Genomic DNA, 23,994 nt, shown 5'->3' on the forward strand with positions numbered 1-23,994 from the left:
CTTCAATTCTCCTATTCTCTGTATCCTGGTAGTTTCTACTAATAAAATGTATGCAGAGTATACAATTAGAGAAAAGGGCAGCAGAAATGGAGGATTCATTATTTGGGGAAGAGAATAAAAGAGAAAGTGCTCAGGAAAGGTGAGGGATCAGTATAGCTTGGCGCTCTCAGCCAAGATGTCACAGAAACCATAGAACCCGAACACAATCCTTGGCACTGAGAAGGGGCAGACGTGGGGGAGAGAGAAGTCAGCAGGATTGTCAGGGGGAGCACGGGGTTGGTGGTGCGGCGGCGGGGGGTGGGGAGCGGCCCTGAGGGAGCTCAGGAAGGAAGGACTACCTGGAATTCCAGGAGGTTTGACCTCATCGTGTATTTCCAAATTTCCATTGAAAGGACCAGTGAATTACTTCAGTAATAATAAGGGGTAATGTGAAATGGAAGTAAAAGTAAAGAAGGGATGCTCTCTGCGTGATATTTGAGGGGAGGAGGAATTCTGTAAGATGTAGGAAAGGCAGGGCCGAACTGAGACAAGAGCTGACCAACCCACAATTCAGTGTATGTGGAGGAACAGCTGTCCTAGAGCAGAGCCGGGGAAAGGTCCCAAGAAGACTCTGCCCCGACTCCTAGAAAGGAAGAGCAGCAGGGGAGGCGGGGAACGGATGGAGACCCCAGAGCTGTACTTCCGGAAGTGCTCACAGAACAGAGGTCTGGCTGGGGCATGTTCTTTCCAGCTGACTGCAAGTCCGGTCAGAGAAGAAATGGTGGCCCTGTCTTGCTGGCTCCTAAACTGGGTCACCGTATCAGAAAGAGTAGAGGGCACTTTTCCAACTAAGCTCGGGCTACCACAATGAGAAAATAAAGAAACTCTCCATGAACAGAAGGGGAGCTACTCTCTCTAAACAGGATGCTTCTTAAAAAGTTACAGGTAAGCTGAGCACACCACCCAGCAGTTCCACTTTCAGGAAGCCACTCATGAGAAGTGAAGATGCATGTCTGCAAAATTTCTTGTGGGCAAAAGTTCCCAGCAGCATTATTCATAATGGTCAAACTGGAAACAATCCAGAGTCCATCCACTGGTGGATGGATAGACGCGACGTGGTATAGCCATAGAATGCAACTGACTCAAAATATAAAGGCATGAAGTCCTGACACTGCTGCGACACGATGAACCTTGAAACGTCATGCTAACTGAGAGAAGCTGAATGCAGAGGACAGCGGATTATGATTCCACGTATGCGAAATATGCCGAAATGGCAACGCTGTAGAGGCAGAAAGCAGATCAGCGGTCGCCTGGGGTTGAGGGTGAGAGCAGGGATTGACTGCAAATGGGCAGGAGAGAACTTTCTGGGATGATGAGAGTGTTCTAAAATTGAATTGTGGTGATGGCTGTACAACGCTATAAATTTACTAAAAATCATTGAATCTACACTTACAATGAAAGAATTTTATGGTGTATGATTTCACTCATACGTGGAATATAAACAAACACATGGACAAAGAAAACAATTCAGTGGTTACTGGGGGAGGTGGGGGGGGGCACAGGGGGTAAAGGGGAGCACTTGTGTGATGACAGACAAGAAACATGTACAACTGAAATCTCACAATGATGTGAACTGTTATGAACCCAATAAAAAAAGAATTTTATGGTATGTAAATCGTGTCTCAATAAAGCGGTAAAAAGAAAGATCAAGAACCATGTATATTTAGTTGCCACCCACACACGAAAGAAACCCACAGTGGAAGCGTGAAGAGCAAAACAGTCTCTACATAGAAAAATAAGAAATAATTCCTAACTCATCTTATGAAACCATTTTAAATAGACTATAAACTCCACAAAACGAGAGATTTGCCTGTTTTGTCTCTCATGTATCCCAAATGTCTAGAATATTCCAGGAATGCAAGGATACTTTAGTATCAGGAAAACTATTAAATGCTTTATTACATTAATAGGTAAAAGAATTAAAAAGCCATATGTTTTCAAAAGATTGTCAACTTAAATTTGATAAAGTTCCATATTGATTTATACTAGAAATTAATTATTAAGAATAGAAGAAAGATGTGAACAAGGGCTATCAAACCGATAGGAGGGAACTGAGAGAAGACTCTATGTTCTTGAAATTCAGCTTCTGCAAATTGGAAGAATCGTAAGTTCTTGGGAATCAGAGAAGGTGTTTGGTGTTTTAGCTGTGTAAGGAAGAATGATGAAGCACAGGCGAGAGGTCTCAAAGGAAGAGAAAATGACACAGCTGAAAATGTCTGACACCTCTACTGCGTCGTACAATTAAGGGCTGTGCAATGTGTGAAAATTTGCATTGCTGTGACATTTTGCAATGCTGTTAAAAGTTTTAGGGTTTGGGGCTGGCCTGGTGGTGCAGTGGTTCAGTTCGCATGTTCTGCTTCAGTGGCCCAGGGTTCCCCGGTTCGGATCCTCGTTACGAACATGGCACCGCTTGGCAAGCCATGCTGTGGCAGGCGTCCCACATATAAAGTGGAGGAAGATGGGCATGAATGTTAGCTCAGGGACAGTTTTCCTCAGCAAAAAGAGGAGGATGGGCAGCAGATGTGAGCTCAGGGCCAGTCTTCCTCAAAAAAAAGTTTTAGGGTTTGACAGAAGAAATCATTCAAAAATTCATGAAACGTAATCAAATAGAAAAAAAAACAATGTCAGTGTCTTGCTCAGAGCTACTGACTTGTGGGAAATTATTGAGATTTTACTTTTTCGTAAAAGCATATCATTTACCAGTGTTTCTATCCATTTCAGGCTATGCGTCACAGTACTTAGGTGAAGCTTTGCAGAATGCAGAATTTCCCCTGTGATTTTGCCACTGAAATCTTGCAGTTCTGTTTCCTCTTTAAAGCTGTCAAACCTTATCAGCCGTCTGAGGAAAAAAAATACTTCAGGGAGTTTCCCTTTTATCACCCAAGGTCCTGGCAAAAATATTAGGATTTATTTTGTGTGCATCTGTGAGCAACCGGAGCTCCTCTGTCTGCCCTGGGCTTTGTTGGCGGTCAGACACAGACCTTGGCCCTGAGAAGTCTCTTTGTGGCTGGCTCACCTTGATGGCGCTCACAGCCTCTACACCGAGTCTCTTGTTGCCCATAGAAGAACTAGCAGAACATCATTCTTCTTTCTTTTTTCTTTATCCATTCGTTTGCTTTTAGCTGATGGTCACTGAAGGACGAACTATGCATTGAAGTCCCGGGTGCAGAAGCCGAAGAAGTGGGAAGTACAGACAGACACAGGAAGTGGAAAAAGGAGACCCACAGTGGGTGACTCAGTGACTGACACCGTGACACACAGGGTTTGCTCCCAATTCCATGTCCCTCTAGCCTGGCACATCTTATAACATGAGAGACCTTTTCAAGGCAAAAAATAACTTGTCATGTTTGGGCTGGATTTGTATTAAAGGAATAATTTCACTAAACTCAGTGTATGCACTAAATGGAGATTCATCAAACGTAAAATAACGGACACGTCTTATAATAAACTGGCATGGAGCATATTTAGAAAAGAAATAGTAAATATTTTAATGGAAAAGATTTCCTTCGTGTGCTCGAGAATGAATCACATCTTTTTCTCCTTCAACCCTTTAGCTCCACCCTTTCCCTCTCTCCTTCTCTGTCCTGGCACTTCCTTACGGTATCAACTGCGAAATGGTGAAGTGGGAGGGAGCTGAACCCAGACTTCAGAACAGCCCCTGAAAACATCTGTTCCTTTTAATATGTGGGAAGATGTTTCAAAATACAAGTAGATAAACATAGCTACTTAACTGACTTGAACATTGAATTCCGTTGATGCACAAACAGCGTGAGTTTTCTTATACCAGGAACGGATGTATTTCTGGGAAGATAAATTTCCAGAATGCCATTTCTACTTGCGTAATTTTGAGAAAGAGGATCCTGAACGGCATTCTGGAGTGTTTGGCCATAAAAATAGCACCAACCATTCCAATCTTCCAGCACTTTCTCCTGAATGATAAAAAAATACTTTGGAAAATGTGACTTTTGTGATCTCTGGGAGGAGGCCTGGAAAGGGAGGGCTGAGGGTTCCGAGGGACACAGGAAATCTTTGTTTGTAATGCATAAGTGTGTGGGTGTGTTCCTGTGGGCAGTGCTAGAAAGGAAAAATGAGAGAAAATGTTTGCAAACCATTGCAGGCAGGAGCTGAATGAGAGGCTCAAAGAGTCCGTAACATTTATGAACCATATTTGATATCTGCAGAATCTCCTGGGTTGAGATTATCAAAAAACAACTCAACACCAAAAGCACAATCTAGAAAAGAAAAATTTGATATAGGACTTCATCAAAATTAAAAACTTTTGCTCTATGAAAGGCACTAAGGGAATCAAAAGCAAGCCACAGATTGGGAGAAAATATCGCAAATCACCGATCTGACAAAGGAATTATATCCCAAATATACAAAGAATGCTCAAAAACTTTGGAAAACAATTTAGCAGTTTCTTACAATGATAAACATACACTTACCATATGACCCAGTAGTCCCACTACTCAAAATTTACCCACGAGAAATGAGACATTATGTTCACACCAAAACCTGTAAGCACTTATTTATAGCAGGTTATTCATAATCTCCAAAAATTAGAATCAATCCCAATATCTTTCAACCAACAAATGGCTACATCCATGCAATGGACTACTACGCAGCAATCAAAAAGACAAAGCTATTGACACACACAGTAACATGGATGAATCTCAAATGCATTCTGCTGAGTAAGAAATCAGACTCCGAAGGATGCATACTACATGATTGCATTTATATGACATTTTGGAAAAAGCAAAACTCTAAAGACAGAGAACAGATGAGTGGGTGCCCAAGGTAAGGGTTGACAAAGAAGGGTTGACAAAAAAGAGAAGGAGGAAATCCTTCATGGTGATGGAACTGTTCTATTTCTTGATCTTGGTGATTGTCCCATGACTCTATGCGTTTGATAAACTCATAACTGCAGACCCAAATGAACACATTTTACTAGACGTCAATGTCAAAAAATTTTTTCATCTGCTCACATTTGTTGTATGTTTGTTACACAGAACCATCTGACATTCTCACCTCTTCCTGACCTTCAAATTTTCCATAGATAATGTAATAAGAACGTGGGAAAGACAAACATATCAAGCTAAATCTCCCCAGATTGTAAGGGAGTGGGATCCCAGAGTTGACAGATGGGGCTCCTTCATTTAGCTTTTCCCTTTCGTAGGGGCTAGGAAAGGCCCTGACATGCCTCCCCCAGCAACAAGCCCACACTCCCATGAAGAAAGTCTGACCATGGGCCTCACCCAGATTATTCATTTGAGTGTCCCAAACAAACACGGGAATGTAGCCAGGGGTGTTCCCTCCATAAACTCAATCTCCAAATTCCAGTGGTACTGAATTTTAGTATATGGAATAGCACAACGGCAGGCAAGTTGGTGGGATTAGAGACCCTGCAAAGGATTCTCTTGTGGAAAGTAGTAGAAAGACCACTGAGTAGTGTTCAGGAGACCTAATATCCAGTTCTGGTTCTCCTGCTAACTTGCTGTGTTCATATTTGGGCAGTTCACATAATTTCTCCATGTTTTCTCATTGTCTCAGTCAACAATTTTTTGGCTGCAAGAAACAGATTCTGAAATAAGCTGGTTTAATATAGACACATAAATGATAGCTAGCTAGCTACCTAGATAGATGATAGATTAGCAGTTCTCAACTGGGGACGGTTTTAAACCACAGGAGACACTTGGCAATGTCTAGAGATATTTTTGGTTGCCATAACTGGGAGGGCTGCTACTGACACCCAATGGATGGAGTCCAGGGATGCTGCTAAATACTCTACAATGCAAAGGACAGCCCCCACAACAAAGAATTGTCCAGCCGCAAATGGCAATAGTGCTGAGGTTGAAAACTTTGATTTAAATACAGACACACATACATATATATAAATAATGTGGTGTATGCATGTGTGTATAATTTTTTAAGGATAACATTATTTCAAAAACTCTAAGGAAATTTTGAAAAAAAAGATCATGGCTGGAGACGAGTAGAAATCAAGGTAGACTTTGAGAGTTTTAAGCTCTTAGAGTTCAAGGGCCTTCCCCTTGGCGCCCTATGATTTGCAGGGCTCAGTTCCAAACACCCATTCTCTGTGAACCTCAGACTGAGAGAAAACCAGACAGACATACTTCAAGTCAGCTGTTCACCCTGCTCGAGTCTGTCCAAGGGGGCAGGAAAACAAAGGCCAAGCCTGTGGCCACCCCTGGAGACTGGGTTGGAAGCCCTCTGAGACGGGGAGCTGAGAAAACAGTCCCAAAGAGGCATATCCCATTTATCTGTAAAATGATCATAATGCCACCTATCCTCTAGAAGCCAATCATTAAATGAATGACTGTGGGCCTCAGCTCACTGGAAGCAGAAACGGCAGGTCTCTCCTTGAAAGAGAATTTATAATCTTTTCTTTTTTTCCCTTTCTATCTTGAAGAACCGTTTGCAATTTTTATACTGCTACAGAACAAAGGGAACCATAACTTATGTTCCACAGTTTGCTTATCTGATTTCATGAACTTCAATAAGTTTTGCTTATTTGTGGCAGTCCCAAGTTTTACCCCCTCAGAGCTATTAGGATGTGGAGGGTAATTCTGCTACCTGCCCTTTATGAGATGAGGATCAAATGAGATAAAGTACAGTACATCCCTTCCCCAACACAGTAAGCGAGGTCCAAAACTCAGTCATCTACTACACATGGTCACGTTGTTTTGAAGCTAATGAAATGGCTGCCAGGAACCTGCTCAGCCGGCAGCTCCAGAGGTCTGGCTGTGCCAGCATATCCATCCCAGCCCAGGCTGAGTGTGCTGCCATCTGCTGGCCACAGTCAGCTTCAGTTTACACATCATCCAACAGGACGCAGCCCTGCGGGGGGCCAGGACTTGCAGTTCTGCAGCAAGAAGCAATTCTAGGAATTTGCCAGTTAGTTTCCAAGTCTTATTGGCCCAGGCCAGGAAGACGGGGCCAGGAAAACACTGTGGACTAGGGAACCCCTGTGACCTTTCCCACTCAGCCTCATCTTTTCCTCCACATCTCACGACACCCAGGAAATACCTTTGGGTGGGAGGCTCAGGACAGAGGACGGAGCCATTTGCCCATCACATTATATCTAATTATCCCCTGCTTCCTTATTGAGGGTTTTTCTGTACTTGGAAATAAAAAGCAATGGTTTTAACCTTTGTAAGATGACAGACCCCTTTGAGAATCTGCATATGCACACATAATCTTTCATACAATTTTAGGAAGGTTATGGGCTTAATGAAGCCAACCCGTGGACACAAAGGAAAGGACACTGAATACAGCCCTGATATAGGTGTTAGTTGGGTATTATATATATATAATCATAAGCCACTCTGAAGTCATTTGGAACAAAAAGGAAAAATGGCAGAGGTAAGCATGAGGGAAGGAAGAGGAAAGCTATGCTAACTGGAGGATAATAAGCCCCCTACTGTCCTCTAGAGTGTGCCAAACGCCCATAGGGTTCTTTAGCCCTATGGATTCATGCTGTGTATCCTCCACCTTTTCTCTTCCCCCTGAACAGATGTTTTACACATCTGAGTTTTTCCCAGCCCTTCCCATTCCCTCTGGTTGTGTCCAGAGTCCCTGGCAGACCAGCAATGAGGCTTGAGTTGGGAGCGAGAAGACTGGCTGGGTTTGGCCCAACTCATCTGAGCGACCATGAGTAACTCCTACTCCCTCTCTCTGAGCTCTGAATGAGGACAAGCATTCCCTAATCCCTTTGGGGATGTAATGAGACACTGCGTACAGGTGAAAATCATGGGAAGAAAAGTGGTGGACCATTTTTGGAACCTGCGATGTTATTCCAAAAACAAGTCCTTCTAGGATGCGCCACAGGCAATTCGTGCTTAGAGCAGGGGAAATAAGTGTCGTCTGGCCCTGTGCTTTGGTAACACTCACAGCAGCAGATCCCAACCTTTGCTGCATATCTGGTCACTTGGGAGCTTCTAAAAATCCAAACACGTGGACCACACCTCTGCCACTTAAATCAGTATCTCTGGAGTGGAATTAGACAGCAGAATTTGTTTTTTTAATTTTTATTGAGTTTATGATAGCTTACAACCTTGTGAAATTTCAGTTGTACATTATTGTCTGTCAGTCGTGTTGCAGGTGCACCCCTTCACCCTTTGTGCCCACCCCACACCCCTCCTTTCCCCTGGTAGCCGCTAATCTGTTCTTTTGTCCACATGTTTACCTTCCACATGTGACTGGAGCCATACAGAGTTCATCTTTCTCTATCTGGCTTATTTCACTTAACATAATTCCCTCAAGGCCCATCTATGTTCTTGTGAATGGGACGATTTTATTCTTTTTTATGGCTGAGTAGTATTCCATTGTGTATATATACCATATCTTCTTTATCCAATCATCAGTTGCTGGGCACTTAGGTTGGTTCCACGTCTTGGCTATTGCAAATAATGCTGCAATGAACATAGGGGTGCATAGGACTTTTGGAATTGCTGATTTCAAGCTCTTTGGATAGATACCCAGTAGTGGGATGGCTGGGTCATATGGTATTTTTATTTTTAATTTTTTGAGAAATCTCCATACTGTTTTCCACAGTGACTGCACCAGTTTGCATTCCCACTAGCAGTGTATGAGGGTTCCTTTTTCTCCACATCCTCTCCAACATTGGCTACTTTTTGTTTTGGTTATTTTTGCCATTCTACTGGGTGTAAGGTGCTATCTTAGTGTAGTTTTGATTTGCATTTCCCTGATGGTCAGTGATGATGAGCATCTTTTTCTATTGGCCTATTGGCCATCCGTATGTCTTCTTTGGAGAAATGTCTGTTTATGTAGGCAGCAGAATCTTTTTTTTTTTTTCCTCTTTATCTCCCCAAACCCGCCCTGTACACAGCTGTATATCTTAGTTGCAGCTCCTTCTAGTTGTGGGATGTGGTACACCGCCTCAAAGTGGCCTGACGAGTGGTGCCATGTCCACGCCCAGGATCTGAACCTTGGGCCTCCGCAGCCGAGCGCGCGAACTTAACCACTCGGCCACGGAGCCAGCCCCTTTTTTTTTTTAAAGATTGGCACCTGAGCTAACAACTATTGCCAATCTTCCTTTTTCGTTTGTTTGTTTTTCTGCTTTATCTCCCCACATCCCACCGTACATAGTTGTATATCTTAGTTGTGGGTCCTTCTAGTTGTGGCATGTGGGACGCTGCCTCAACGTGACCTGACGAGCAGTGTCATGTCTGCGCCCAGGATCCGAACCCTGGGCCACCGCGGCGGAGCGCGTGAACTTAACCACTCGGCCATGGGGCCGGCCCCCAGTAGCAGAATTTTTTAAAACCTCTGCAGGCAATTCCAAACAGCAGCCAAGTTTGAGAATCAATGAGTTAGAGGAGAGGGGAGGGGCTCAGCTCAAGAGCCTGATGTCACTTTCACATGATTTCCCTGAGCCCTGGGGCGATCGCTCTGATCAAGGAAACTATCAACACACACGTGCAGGCACTGCAGGGCTTGCAGAGACTAAGTTACAAGACCATGAAAACTGGAGGTTAGACAATGGTTAGGAGGCTTACAGTGCAATCTGGGCCTGAAATGGAGCTAAGACAAGTGGGCGGATTTGGGATACAGGTAGGAGACAGAATTACTGGGACTGATGTGCGCTACTTGGGGGAGGAAAAGGTCCTGTGGTCAGAGTCTGGCTCAACAACGACTCAGTTCCTGGGATACAAGGTAGAAGAACATCAGGGTCAGCTATAATTTGTGGCCCCCAGTACAAAATGAAAATGGGGGACCCCTTATTCAAACAGTATTAAGAATTTCAAGATGGTTACAGCAGAGCATTAAACCAAGCGGAGTATCCTTCTGAGCTTGGGGCCCTGGGTGACTGTGTGTTGCACACCCGTGCAGCCAACCCTGAGAAGAGGGTCTTGGCCACCTGACAGAGCACGGAGGAGTGGACAATACAGGGGTGCATAGAGAGAAACAACTAGAAAGAAAGACCACTGGACTGATGAGTCTATCTCTTTGAAGGACCCACAGAAGTGCTACCCGGGGTTATTGTAAATTTTCATATCGATCAGTGAACTTCTGCAGAATATTTTAATGGCAGGAGTGTGTCCCTGAAGCCCATAGTTTGCTCGGGTGTCAATGGCACCAGAAACTCCGGAGATGTTTTTGGTGGAGGAGTCTATGGAATGGGCTATTCTGGGTGGAGAAGATGATAGAGCTGTGTGCAAACTTTGCAGTGGTGACACAAACCAATGTATTGATCAGAGTTCAATGCAGGATGTCGGAACTGCCTTGTAAGGATTTAAGGGCTTATACAATATTTGGAGGAGCTGAAGGAGCAGGTTCTCAGCCTCTAAAAGACCTCCGAGAGCAAAACAGACCTGATTCCCTCAGGGAATTACCACCTTTGGGGAAATTCCACAAGTAACATCCTTCTGCAGTGGCTGCTGCCACTGCCGCTCATGCCCAAGATGCTAGAGAATGGAGGCCGGAGCTCTGCTGCCTGGAAGCCTCGCATGCTCCTATCTTGCTCGCCAGCAGCAATGCCAGGAAGGAGCCACAGGAAGCTAGATGCTCGCACTTTCCTTCCACCTTCCAGATCTCATCAGAGCAAAGCTAATCAGCAGAATGTAATCTGTTTCTAGAATCTTAACTACAAGAGAGTCCGAGAAATCTTGGTTTTATCTTTCAATCTCTCCAAAGAGAGGGAAGGCAGAATGAAGTTTCAGTGAAACAGTCCAGAGTAACAATCGCAGTCTGTTTTGTCATCAGCCATTGCCCAACAGCCTAACCACATTCTGAACGTGTGGTGGATATGCTGGGTTTGGTGGCTGGTTGGTGGCTTGGTGAAAGTCAACTTGCGGGACTTTGAAGAGTGTCCCAAATTGCAAAACCATGTGGAGGCTCCTCTCTTGCCCACCTCACATTCTCCACTTTCCCCTCCTCCTTCTTTCCGCCCCCTCCATATGCTAGGTGCTCTCTCCTACTCTCCGTCTTTCTTCCTTTCCTCCTCTCCCTTGCTCGTCCTCGCCCCTCATCTCAGCTGTCCACCTAGACTCACTGACCATATGACAAAACTGGTGAATAGCTTCAGCATCTGTATTTCCTGAGTAAAGCTGCTTTGTGCCTGAGTTAGGAGCTCCCTGGATGCTCAAGATGAGAACAGAGGTGGCGGGGAAGCAGGGCTGGTGAACATGGCTCCCCCACACCCCTGAGTCTGAGGTAGAGGAATTCTTCGGCCACATTTTAGTCTCAGTCATCAAGAAGACTGTGATTATCGGAGCGGCCTGGATCCCTTCTGACACTTTTCAACAGTCTAAGCCCGTGACTCGGGCCCTGACCTCTCTCAAGAACAGCTGAATGCTCAGTCACCCACGTGCTGTTCCAAATTAGCTTCGGAAACTGAAAGCCCTGCTTCCTTCTCCACAAGAAAGTCAGACTTGCCTCTCTGGACCAAACCATTGCTCAACACTAATAAGGACAGCAAAAGGAGGCATTGGTCTTAGTTCAACTTACTTCATGTCACTGGGATAGAGGAAAGTTAGCAGGCTATAGGTCAGTCCCCAGCTATTCCACAAAAATCTCCTTGATCACCTACTGTGTGCCAGGCACTGTTCTTGGCAGCAATGATCTAAAAGTGAAGGAAACAGACCAACCCTGCCTTCAAGGGGCTTACAGTCTAGTGGAGGTTGGAGACCACAGACCCACAAACAAATGAATATCACTTCAGGTATGAAAAGCATTGCAGAGAAAATAAAATAAGATAATGGGATAAAGAGAAACTGGAGTATTGGAGGCTATCTTAGATACTGTGGTCAGGAAAGAGATAATATTGGAGAGATAATATTGGAACTGAAACTGAATGAAGTGGAGGAAAGGCCATGGTAAGAGCGGGAGAAGGGCATTTCAGAGAGAAGAGCAGACCAGCCTTGAGCTGGCCTTGTGCACCAAGTGTTTAAGGACCTTGAAGGTGCATGTGGCTGAAGGGCAGTGTGAGAGGAGCAGAGGAGTGGCAGATGGCTTGGGAGAGAGGGGAAGGGATCAGGTCCCATAGACAGGATCATTAGTTAGAATTTCATTCTATGTGTACTGAAGGTGTTTTGTTTTGTTTTGTTTATTTATTTTTTTTTTTTAGGAAGATTAGCCCTGAGCTAACATCTGCTACCAATCCTCCTCTTTTTGCTGAGGAAGACTGGCCCTGAGCTAACATCTGTGCCCATCTTCCTCTACTTTATATGTGGGACGCCTGCCACAGCGTGGTGTGCCAAGTGGTGCCATGTCCGCACCCGGGATCCGAACCAGTGAACCCTGGGCTACCAAAGCGGAACGTGCGCACTTAACTGCTGGGCCACCGGGCCAGCACCTACTGAAGGTTTTAAAGAAAACATGACACAACTCAATTTCTACTTTTTAAAGCTAGCGAATCTGGCCATGGTGCAAAGAATCTGTGGTTCAGGACAAGAGCGGAGGCAGGAAGACTAGTTAGCAACAACTGCAGTAGACCAGGCAAGAAATGATGGTATTTAGAGTATCAGAGATAATGGAAATAATCAGATTGGAGACAGGAATCAGTAAAGAATCCAGAAGTTCTCTCTGGTGGATTAGATGCAGGGCGGGAGAGAAAAAGATGAATGGGAGATGACTGTAGGTTTTTAGCCTGAGCAACTTGGTGAATGGTAGAGCTTTTATGGAGGTCAGGGAAACTGGGTGGGAGGGTGGAAAGAGAGGCCATTCCAAATTCCATGTTGGACATGCTGAGAGAGAGCTCCTGGGACATCCCAGTGGAGATGTTGAGCAGAGCCCAGCAGAGAGGTTGGGGCTGATGTGTAACAGAGCAGATGGGATTTAAAGCCACGGGAAGGGATGAGATGAGCCAGTGAGTGAGGATGGATGAAGAAAAGAAGACCAGGGAACTGAGCCCTGGGACAAGTGCTGGTGTCATAGACATGCAAGCTGTGCAGTCACATCGGGCTCCACGCTTCGATGGCCCCTGCACTTGGTTTAATGCTCTGCTCTCACCGTCTTGAAATTCTTAACAGTTTGGATCAAGGGGCTCCATATTCTCATTTAAACCAGACCCTGCAGATGATGTAGCCAGTTTTGCCTGGAACGGTTCAAAGTTAACAGGTCTGGTGAAGCAGGAGGCTCCAGCAGAGAAGACTCAGGGAGAGTGGCTCAAGAGGAAGGGGAAGCCAGGGAATGTGGTATCAAGGAAGCCTTGAAATTATTTCAAGGAGAAAACAGCTGACTGTGTCAAACAGTGCAGAGTAGTGGAGCGAGAAGAGGACAGAGGATTCTGCCTTGGCTTGCCGGGGTACAGATGACTCACGACTTTGGAGAGGACCTTCTTGGTGGAGTGGCGCACACCAGGGCTTAATTAAGTCGACTGCAGAAAGAGAAGTGACCAGCTCTACCACTGCCATTTGAGAACCTGTAGCGAGAATACAAGTGGAAGCCCCCATCCTGCAGTCTACACCCCTTCTCTTCCCACCCCCAGCTCCACTTCACAGTGAGGGGCCTCACACGTGCATGTGGACACATCAGCCCAGACATCCGGGCTCTGTTCTGGGGCTCCCTGCAATCAATCATCCTCAAGACAGCCACTGGGGGGACCCAGGAAAACATTTGTGTGGGCCCTGGAAACAGCTCTGGCCATCTGTGTGGCCAATTTCACAGTCCCAAGTGGTCTAGACGGCAAGCAGGGCACAGGCTGTGGGTGGGCATGTTCCCTTGGCGAGCCGCCTTGCCCTGTGAAGAGGAATACAGCCTCAGCCAGGACCCTCGAAGATCCAGGCCTCTTGATGGGGCCTTTGTTGCCTGGGACCAAGAAGGTGAAGATGCGGGTAGACGGAAGCACTTGGCGGTAGGAGAATGAGGTGGTGCTCACTGGGTGGCACATATTTCCTCAATGAAACAGAAAAGTGAGAGTGATGGTGGAAGGAGGTGCTAAGGTCTTGTGGAGAGAAAAAAAAGTTTTGGGGAAAAGGAAAGTAAGTTTACTAGGTAGGCATAGTAGGATTATCAGGCTCTGTGGAACATCCCCCTAACATGATTGATTACAAATTTTAAGAAAATCCATGCGGCTCAGTGGTCTGATTTCCCCCAGCAGTGTTCAACGGCCCAGGTACAGGCACCAAAACCGGGGATCATTGGGTTTAAACAGGGTCAGGGGTTTCTCCAGTGGTTATGACCATGCGAGAGGAGGGCAGAGGACTTCAGGGGGTTAGTTCAGCAGTTCTGCACTACCAGAATGAGGACTCGACGGTAGAGGGGTGTGGTGGATGATTGATCATGAAAAAGCCATAGAACCAATGGAATGATCGCTCACTGGGGTGAGAGGATTGCCTGGGTGGGGGAGCTGGGCATATAGGAGGTGGTGGTCACAGCGGGGGAAGCCTGGAAGTGAGATTTTAGAGATGGTACAATTATAGGGGATGACATGGTTTACTTATGACTATGAGCAGACCAACTGGTTGGAGGAAGTGTTATGGGAAATGAGGCCATCAAAGGAGAGATGCTACCAATAATAAAAACAAGGTCATTGTCAGGCACTGCGCTAAGTAGCTTGTACACCCATTATTTGATTCTTATAATAGCTCTATAAAGTGGGCAGGACTACTGCCCCCATTCTTCAGACGAGAAGACCCAGGCACAGAGAGATTCAACCTACTTGCCCGAAGTCAAAGAGGTGGTAAAAGGCTGAGTTGGAAATCGAATCCAGGCTTGTCTGACTTCAAGGATTGTATTCTTAAAGACCCTGCCACGACACTCAGGTCTGGCTTCTTAGTTGAGTAGAGTTGGTTTGTGTTTTTTAATTTTTTTTCTTTCAAGAAAACACTTTTTGTCTGGAACATCACTTTTTATCTGTAAAGACACAAAGGTGAGTAAATCATCAATCGCTTTCATTATAATGCTGGGCATTTCAGGCCACAGAAGGATGCGATATGGGCCTAACTTTGTGCTGACCAGAGACTGGTTTAATCTAGGGCTTTCTGGAGAGAAACAAAACAGAGCAAGTTTATCGGCAGAAATGCAACTACGTCCATTGTCTGCGGGCGCCCTCTACTGGCCATTAGTCAGAACAGCAGTCTGGGACAGGAAATGCTTGGTGCTTTTTGGAAGGAGAGTGTAGACTTGAATTAACGAGTAAAAACTTGCCCCTTGTAGATATTTAGTGACTATGGGTAAAGTAGGGCAAGGAAACTTTAGTTACAGAACAAACCCTGTGTCAGCTTTTTAAATGTCACAATCGCAGTCACGTCACTTATGTGTTCCTGATTCTCTTTAGTGGGAGAGCCCTGCCTCTCTCTGGGTGTCTCTCCAACGATTGTGAGCTACTTGAGGTCAAGCTCTTAAGCTTTTTAATCTTCTCACATCCTGAGCCTAGTATAGTGCCCAGCACATAGTAGGTGTCCAATAAATATGCGTCAGCCAGAATAGAAGCAAAATGAGCAAAGTGGTACAATTTCACAGAAAGAGGGATGAACTGTACTTGGGCAATTCAGGAAGACTCCAGGAGATGGGGGGGGTGGCCGTGGTGATGGGGAGGAAGGAGGAGAGTTGCAAAAATTTCCAGAATGTAGAATGGCAAGCCTGGGGGGCAGATATAGAGCCCATGGGATTTTCGTGTGATTCTGGAAGGAAATACCCTGCCATATGACTGACCGGTCTGACCCTTCCAGAGAATGTATGAGCAAAAATAAAAAATTTCATAGAAACCGATGGAGGAAGCTAGCATGGCAGACTCAGTTAGGCTGAAGGAAGAATCTGGAAGATTCTAAAGATGGGTCCTAAAAAAGAACAACAATTCAAGGTTTAAAGAAGTTTTTCCATAATTTCATTTTTACCTTAAACTATGTGATCTCACCAGAAATTCAATTCATTAGCTATACAGAGCACCTATCACAATGATGGCATTATTTTCTCAAAATACCTTGTTTTCTCAGACACAGAGCGCTGGCACTAGGGTGACTGTCTTGGTTTTCATCCTGGGAGTCTCAAATCTCAGGAGCCCCCTGAGTCTCGGGCAATTTAGGACGGCTGGTCACCCTAGCTGAGCAGGAGAACTTGGAATGGCTCAGAGGAATATTAGTCCCAAACGAAGAAAAAGCAGGTGGACCTCAAAACAGAGCACAAACGACCTTGACTAAGAATGGATTAGAGGTGACAGCTATACTCTGTACCTGTTGTCATCATGACTGTAGTTGTGGGTATGGCGAGATTCCTCACGACCAGCAAAATGGGTTTCTGAGTCATAAGTGACTAGCTGTGGAGGAAGAATGCACTTATAAGAACCCTTGGGTAGCTGTTGCTAAGGAAGATGGCAGTCTCATTTCAAAGGTCCTGCTGTTCCTTATAGTTCTATCTGAAACTAACGATCTGAAAATGAATAGTAGGCCACATGCAGGATTCTTACAGTCAACCAGAAAGCTAGTCCACCACTGTTGTAACCCACATGTGAGTGATCACAGACGTTAAATGTTGACCCCAAATAAACAACTTTCACCCTCACTTCAGTGGCCAGAGATACATGTGACAGTGGGAGACGTCAGCAGTTCTGGAGGAAGGGGCTTCTCAGTACTGGGGAAGGGTCTTCCAGGTGGTACGCAACCCACGGCCCCTCTTTTCCCACCCCAGGTAAGGGAGGTTTGAGGGACTGCTCCCATCCCAGGAGCACGGAGACAGCGACGCCTCCACAGCAGGCGCTCTGCGGGACGCCTCCCACGAGCTCCTCATCCTTATCGGAAAGTCACAACGCAGGCACTTTACTGATTTAGGAAAGAAATGACGACAAAGAAACAAGACAGAAAGAGAAGAGTGAGAAGAAAGAAAAAGGAAAAAAGAAAACAAGCATAGCTGGGTGAACATAACCGATAAAGCTCGTGTGCATTAAGGAAGGACTGCGCATTCGAGGACTGGAGGAAAAAGGAGTACGAAACACGACGTGACCAGCCAACTCCAGACCAGCATGGCTGTTGTGGGCCAGGGCCCGACCCTGGGCAGGAAAGCGGATCAGAAGATATTGTAAAGACCATTTGTCTAAAGAAAAGAAAGAAGAACTAAATTGGACCAAAACAAACAAAACCCTAGCCTGCTGGCTGTGGCTTCCACCAGTGACTTGGTTAGAAGGAGCCGACATCATGTCTACATTGTTGTGATGCTCATGGTGACGATGATGATAACGACTGATATTTATGAAGCACATACCAATGCCCGCTATTATGCTAAGGGTTTTACCAAGATCACCTCCTTTAATGCTCACAGTAACCATAGGGGTTAGCATGATGATTATGCCGAGATAAAGAAACTGAGCACCACGGTCACATGGCTAGCAGCTAGGGATAGTGGGATTCAAATTCAGGCACTCTGACTCCAAAGCTAGCTTCCTAACTCCCCTGCTATATATAGCTGGCCCATTTCATTGTAGCTAGTTCAGACTTTGGTCAGAAAATTCTTTTTGCAAGCTTGATTAAATTATTTTAAAATATTAAAAAATCGTCTACATCAGCGTCAGAAACTTCATACCGCGGAACTTCCTCTTTCATCTGGAAACTCCCAAACCAACAAGGAAGCCTACGAATGGTCCAGAGGCCGGGGTCCCATCAGTAGAGTAGCACCAGCTCCATCTGGAACTAAGATCTGTGTGTGGACATTTCGGGGAGGGTCACACAGTAAGAAAGGGAGGAAGTGAAGCAGCTGTCACCTGAGCCAGCCACAGTCCTGGTGACAGACGCCTCACGGCTTGTGGAGAATGTGCGGTGGCACCAAGTGGAAAAACACTTTTCTTAGAAAGATGGAGGTGTGGGTGAAAGAGCGCTGGCAGCGTGAGAAGCACAGTATCGACAATGCTCCTGGCACAGGACCAGTCCTACAGAGATGAGCAAATAAATATGACCTGAAGAATGAATGAACAAATGAACGAACAAATGACCGGCCTCAATGTGCTAATGATACCATCATCTTATGCAACTCCAAAGAAAGAATATGAGTGGTTGTGGAATCGTGTTTTCATTTATGAACAAAAAGAACTGATTCTCAGCACTGACAATTTTGAACACCATTCTTGGAAAAATTGTAATGCCCGATTGCTACTAGTAAATGAACTGTACCCACAGGATCTCCTAGGAGTTGTGTACTGATAGATTGCTTATGCTTACACTCTCTTCTTAAAGGAAAAGACTTAACGGTGTTTTCATATTCAAATAAAAAACTCATTTGCCATGAACATACAAATTCATATCAAAGACAGGAAAATATAAGTATGCTAATCGAATGGTTGAAAGTTGCTGTGAGTGAGCTTCAAAATTTAGCTCTGAGTTTCCTGGCAGCCAAGATAAAAGGAGAAACACAATGAGTTGCACAACTGTCTTACCCGAAAGGAGCAAACACTTGGGTCCCTCAAAGAAGACAAAGGGTTTCTGAGCACTGAATTCTCAACTAATTTCCTCATAGAGTTATACATAGGAGTTGCTAGCATTGTCCACTCCTTGTTCACAGCTTTTTATCAGTCATTCAACAACGTTTATTGAGCAAGTAATGTATAAACAGTACCTTACTAGGTACTGTGTAACAATGGGCTTACATCAAACATACAACGAAGAGCAACAATACAATGAGACACATGTTTAGGATATTTAGACTCAAGGTACTCTGTGTGGAGCGCTTCACCCGGGAGAGGTCAGCGAGGTTTCACAGAGAAGGTCACGTTCTTTGTTTTGTTTCGGTTTTTGTTGAGATATAATTGACATATAAGATTGTATTCGTTTTAGCTGTACAACACAATTATTTGATATATGTTACATTGCGAAATGATCACCACAATAAATTTAGTTCACATCTGTCACTGCACAGAGTTACAATTTTTTTTGTCCCATGGTGGGAACTTTTAAGATCTGCTCTTTTAGCAACTTTCAAATATACAATACTACACTCACCATGCCATATATTCCGTCCCCAGGACTTGTCTATCTTATAACTGGAAGTTTGTACATTTTGGCCGCCTTGTTCTCATTTTTACAACACAAACAGGAGCAGATTTCATGAAATGATTACTTGCAGCAAAGATAAAAACCAAGGGTGTGCCATTAAAGCACAGGTCCGTGAGCCCACTGTGTGAGGGTGTACGTCCAGTGCATGCAGTCCGAGCACAGCCTTTAGCTCATTCCGAGGTTGGCAATGAGATTATCTATAAAGAAAGGAAACAGGTGTTTGCCGAGCCCCTAACGTGTTCTGCGCATGATGTAGCTTCCTCCTCTCAACAGACGCGTAATTAATCCTATTCGTTGAGCAACTTGCCCTGGGATTCTCTGCTAGTTAGCAGAAGGGTGCCAAGTCCATGCACGCTTTTCTGTTTTCTTGACTAAACACCCTCCTGCTCTCCTAACTCTATCAAGAAGGGTCAATGGGCAAGTCACAAGTCACCCCTTAGACAGTCCTCTGTCGATGCCACTTTTTACAGGCAGTTTGAGTTCATTCTCTCCAGGGAGAGCCTAGAGTACTGTGGTTGCCTGTTACTGATTAAGGATAAATATCTTTCTTTGAGTACCCAGCGATCCGTTGGTAGGGTTGACTCAGAGCACGCAAGTTCAGGAGCGTTCACTGAGCTCACCACAAAGGACATCCACAGTCTCTAGAGCTACAAGCCTCTCTGTCTAAATGGCTGGGAAAGGATTACTACATTTTCCTTCCAGCAATTTGCAGACTGAGGGACTCCCAGAGGACAAGATGTCTTCACTGTGACTTACGTAGCGGTAGGAACTGGGGGGTGAAGAGGGGGCCCTGAGTAGAGAGGCTTCAAGGCAAATGAAAAAGAGCAGGAACTGGGAAAGGTAAGCTGTGGCTGAGGGCTGCAGTGAGAGTGTGTGCGTGCTTGGGGAAGGAAGTGGGTGTGGCAAGAGACAAGCGGGCAGGTGAGCAGGGCCAGATCACAGGCACTTTCGGTTTAATCCCTTCACAAGGAGAAGCCATATGAAATTATAAAGCTTCTTTCTCCTTCGAAGAAACAGAGACTATGTAGAGGAAAACCAGGGTGAGAAAGATGGCAAGTCTGCGACTCCCTGAAGAACATGTCCGTCCACACCTTAAAGAAAAAGAATGGCAGTGATGGGTGGCCGGGAGACCAGAATTCCTACTCCTGGGCGCCCTCCTATGGCTCCCAAGGCTGTTCTCATCAGAGGACTTGTCTCGCGTCTCGTCATTGTTTCCCTGACTGTCCCACTACCCCATAAGCCCTGCAGGCGCAAAGAGCACGACTGTCTTTATATTTGGCTGCTAGACCTATGGGTATAACGTTTTTTTGTAAAATGATTTTTGTTTTTTAAGAAAGCTTTCAAAGGAAAAAAAAAGCTCTCAAGGAGAAAAATGATGATGAGTGAAACATAAGACAAGAAATGCAAATTATTTTCTCTCTTTGTAACTTCCATATCTCAGTTCCTGTCTGGAAACTCTACAAAATGTACATACCGTCCCCTGGGTGGAATCTCTCCGCTTGGCCTGTGCCTCACCCCGGCTCTCACCCATGTTATCCCTGGCTCTCCACGGGTGCCCTGTGGTCGCAATGGCTGTGGCCACAGTTGGGGCTTCCCTTCAGCTCCTCACACACTCCCATCTCTTGTACCCGATTAGCCATAGAGCTGCCTTGTGAGCTGTCACGCACTTCTTATCTCTCAAGCTGTGCTGTGTGTGACAGCCCATCCTCACAACTTATCTTCTCAATAGGTCCCGGGATCATTCCAAAACTCCCATAATGGGCATTCCTTTGTTTTTGTTTTTGCTTTTTTTTTACAGTGTAAATAGATCATTTGTCTTTGCTTTCTTTAAAATACTATTACAACTGTACATATTAATACTAGCACAAGAATTGCAAGTTTTGGAGTTTAAAATGTATCCCAGGGAGACATGGTTGGGCCAGACGAGTAAGAGGAATAACTGAGGATGATTTCTCTGTTACTTTATACATCGTAAAGCATGTTCCCATCCGCTCCCAGCTCAGGGCTTTGCACACAGTGTGGAATTGTAGAAACAAATCCCAGGTGTTTTCTAATGCCATTTTATTTTCTGTTCAAACAACAGAATGTTCAGAGAAAGGGAAAACGTCTACACTTCATTTTTCCTTTTTGAAGCCTTTCTAAGTCAGCTCTTCTAATTTTGAGAGTTTAAGTGAAAATCCAAATTATAACACACTACGTTATATAGTCAATCTGCTTTAAATATTAGTTCCCATATTTTTGTTTTTACAAAAATCGTACTGTTCTGGGGCCGGCCTGGTGGCACAGCTGTTAAGTGCGCACGTTCCGCTTCTTGGCAGCCCAGGGTTCGTCGGTTCGGATCCTGGGTGCGGACATGGCACCACTTGGCACACCATATGTGGTAGGCATCCCACATATAAAGCAGAGGAAGATGGGCACGGATGTTAGCTCAGGGACAGGCTTCCTCAGCAAAAAGAGGAGGATTGGCAGCAGTTATCTCAGGGCTAATCTTCTTCTTCAAAAAAAAAAATAGAACTGTTCTCTATGCGTATTTTACATTATCAGCTCATGACATATTTCAGGCAAATAAAAATGGTTTCAACTGAGATTTTGAATCCAACAGATATAGAGTTAAGCATTTAAAAAGTAATTTTAACTACCAGGAAATGTTAATGAATCAACTCACATTTGTTCCTGTTTCACTCAGTGACAAAACCTACAGCACACTCTACAGAGAGGAAAACTAACTCAAATTAATATATCTCTATCTAGAATTATTGTATTTTCAGAAGCTCCTGGCAATTAAAGCCTTATCATGAGGTACAATTCTGGTGTTTTTGTGGTTCATCATGACAACTGCGCAGGAGCAAAGTTTAACAATTTTCTGAATATTTTAAATATTAGCCTATTTTCTCACACCAGTTATTTAAAAAGAATGCTTTTCTTAAAATCTCCCAAGTATTAGTGTTATACAAATTTAAACCTTTAAAGAAAACCACCACAAGACTCAGTATGTGAACTTTCCCTATTAATTCTGAAACTTAGAACTAACTCTATTAGTTTGCTTAACTTTGGGATTTAAGAAAAAAAAAAAATCACATACTGCACTACACACATTCTAGACATTTTCGAAGATCAAAGTCTACTGCTGAGTGTAGTTGGCTCGGCAGGGAAGCCCTGTGGTCAACTCCGAGCGCCCCTCAGTTAGGAGCATCTTGGCCAAAAGGACCAGGGACCAGGCTCCCGGTGGGACGCCCCGACCCTCGCCGGCCACGTAGTCCCCAGCGTGGCCCCCGCCCTGAGTCCCAGCCTTGGCCGCCCCTCGCTCAGGCCTGCCACCCCCGCCACGGCGCTGCCGCGCCCTCCAGGAACCTGGCAGACACAGAAGGCCAATCCTCCAGGAGGAGCGAGTCCTCTAGAAAAACAGGCGGCAAGTTAACGGGAAGCGTGGTGGTACAATTCCTAGCACCATTGGGGCACGTGCCACCCAGCCACCCCATCTTTGTCCTTGGACAGGCCTCCCTGAATCCCCAAGCTCTGAGGGGAGCAACTCCTGACTCGATCGTCATTGCAGTCCCTCACCGATGGCACCCTGAGAGTTGCATCGGGCGGGCTTTCCTTACTCAAAGGACCGCGAGCCAGCTCTGGAGACAGGCAGAGAAGGCATCGAGTTCTCCCGTCAGACGCTGTGCAGATGCGTTATAAACTGTGAAGTGTGGGTGGGAGAGATGGCGGCACTACCGCAATTGGAAGGTATTTATGGCTGTGTATCCCACACCAGGGCCACAGGGCATTGCACCCTTGACCCATTTTTAGAGACACAAGTGCCCACAGCCACTGAGCTGGCCTCTGCCAATCCCAGTGAACTTGGGCTCCTAATCTAACACAAAGTCCAGAATCCAGGGCAACATTGTCCAGCGCCTGCAGGGGACACTTTGTGTGTGAGGGAGTAGAAATCAAGATTGTGACATCCCTTCACCACTTAGGTTGGTCCTAACTCTGCTGCTGTGTACAAGGGCCGGACATGACATCAGTCCCTGTTTCCCAAGTGGCCGGGAGGCCCTGGGCCTGGGCAGCAGGTGGTACGCATCTTGTGGAAAGAATTTAATTTAAGCCCACAGGTAAGTCGACAACAACATGGGGACAGACATTTTACTCGAACAAGGAATAAAGATAGGCATGGGCCGTGGAGGGGCATCCCTGCGTCAGTGTTCCCTGTGGAGAAAGTCACGTTCTTCTCCTTGACTCTGCCTGCACACGTGGGGACCTTTCCCCATCGGGAACCTGGAGCTGCTCAGGGACGGCAAAGGCTTCAGCCACAGCAAATAAACTAAATTTGGTCCAGAACGCAGGCTGGTCCGGATTAGCACCTTGTAAGTATGGCAATGAATTGTAAAGAAAGTGTTCACCAAAGCTGAACACTGGACCAAGACGAGTTCACCATGGCCTGCATGGTCTCAGGATTCCTGACCTGGGGAGCCAGCGTTTCAGTGTTCAGAGAAGGTGATGAATATGCTCCAGCAGGCTGGCCTGCTCACTCTGGGGCCATGGAGCTGTTCCCAGAAAGCCCTGTATCCTGGGACTAGAGGTCCAGAAAGTCCACAGAGGACCAGGTGTGGGTCCTGGCTTGTTCGAATCTCTGTGGTCAGGGTTTTGCAGCTGGCTGCTGATCGCCAAAGAGGGTGTGTCTGTAAGACCTTGGGCCAGTAGGCCTGGCCAAGAACTTGGAGTCCAGAATTCGGAATCTGGAATTTGTTTTAGCTTTCGGTGTTTTTAATAACACGGTTAATACTTGTTCATTATAGAAATTCTGGAAACTACTTTAAAACTAATAATATATATGTGTGTAAGTATGGCTCACCCATAAATCTCTCACCCATGGTTAACTCTTAGAGACGAATGATGCACATCCTTCCAGATTTTTGAGGGTTTATTACATGTTCATTTCTTTGTTCATTTTACAAACAATAATAAAATAAACTCTTGTGTACCTCCCACTGAGGTACCTGTGAAG

The 23,994-nt window shown here is 45.4% G+C and overlaps 1 protein-coding gene across 7 annotated transcripts in view; it reads right to left on the reverse strand.

Annotated features, from left to right (window-relative positions):
* The window catches only part of ARHGAP25 (Rho GTPase activating protein 25), an 87,696-nt gene that overhangs the window by 58,837 nt on the left and 4,865 nt on the right, over nt 1–23,994 (reverse strand). For 2 of the 7 annotated variants that reach the window (XM_070573837.1, XM_070573838.1), the window contains exon 2: nt 14,684–14,877. The exons of 4 other annotated variants lie outside the window; for them this stretch is intronic. The gene's annotated coding sequence lies outside the window, so the exon portion shown is untranslated. Of the gene's footprint in view, nt 1–14,683; nt 14,878–16,196; nt 16,280–23,994 lie in introns of all 7 variants that reach the window. One more of the 7 variants, XM_070573836.1, reaches the window with a different exon arrangement.

This window comes from Equus przewalskii, chromosome 14 (assembly GCF_037783145.1).
Source record: "Equus przewalskii isolate Varuska chromosome 14, EquPr2, whole genome shotgun sequence".
In the NCBI taxonomy this organism is placed as follows: domain Eukaryota; kingdom Metazoa; phylum Chordata; class Mammalia; order Perissodactyla; family Equidae; genus Equus; species Equus przewalskii.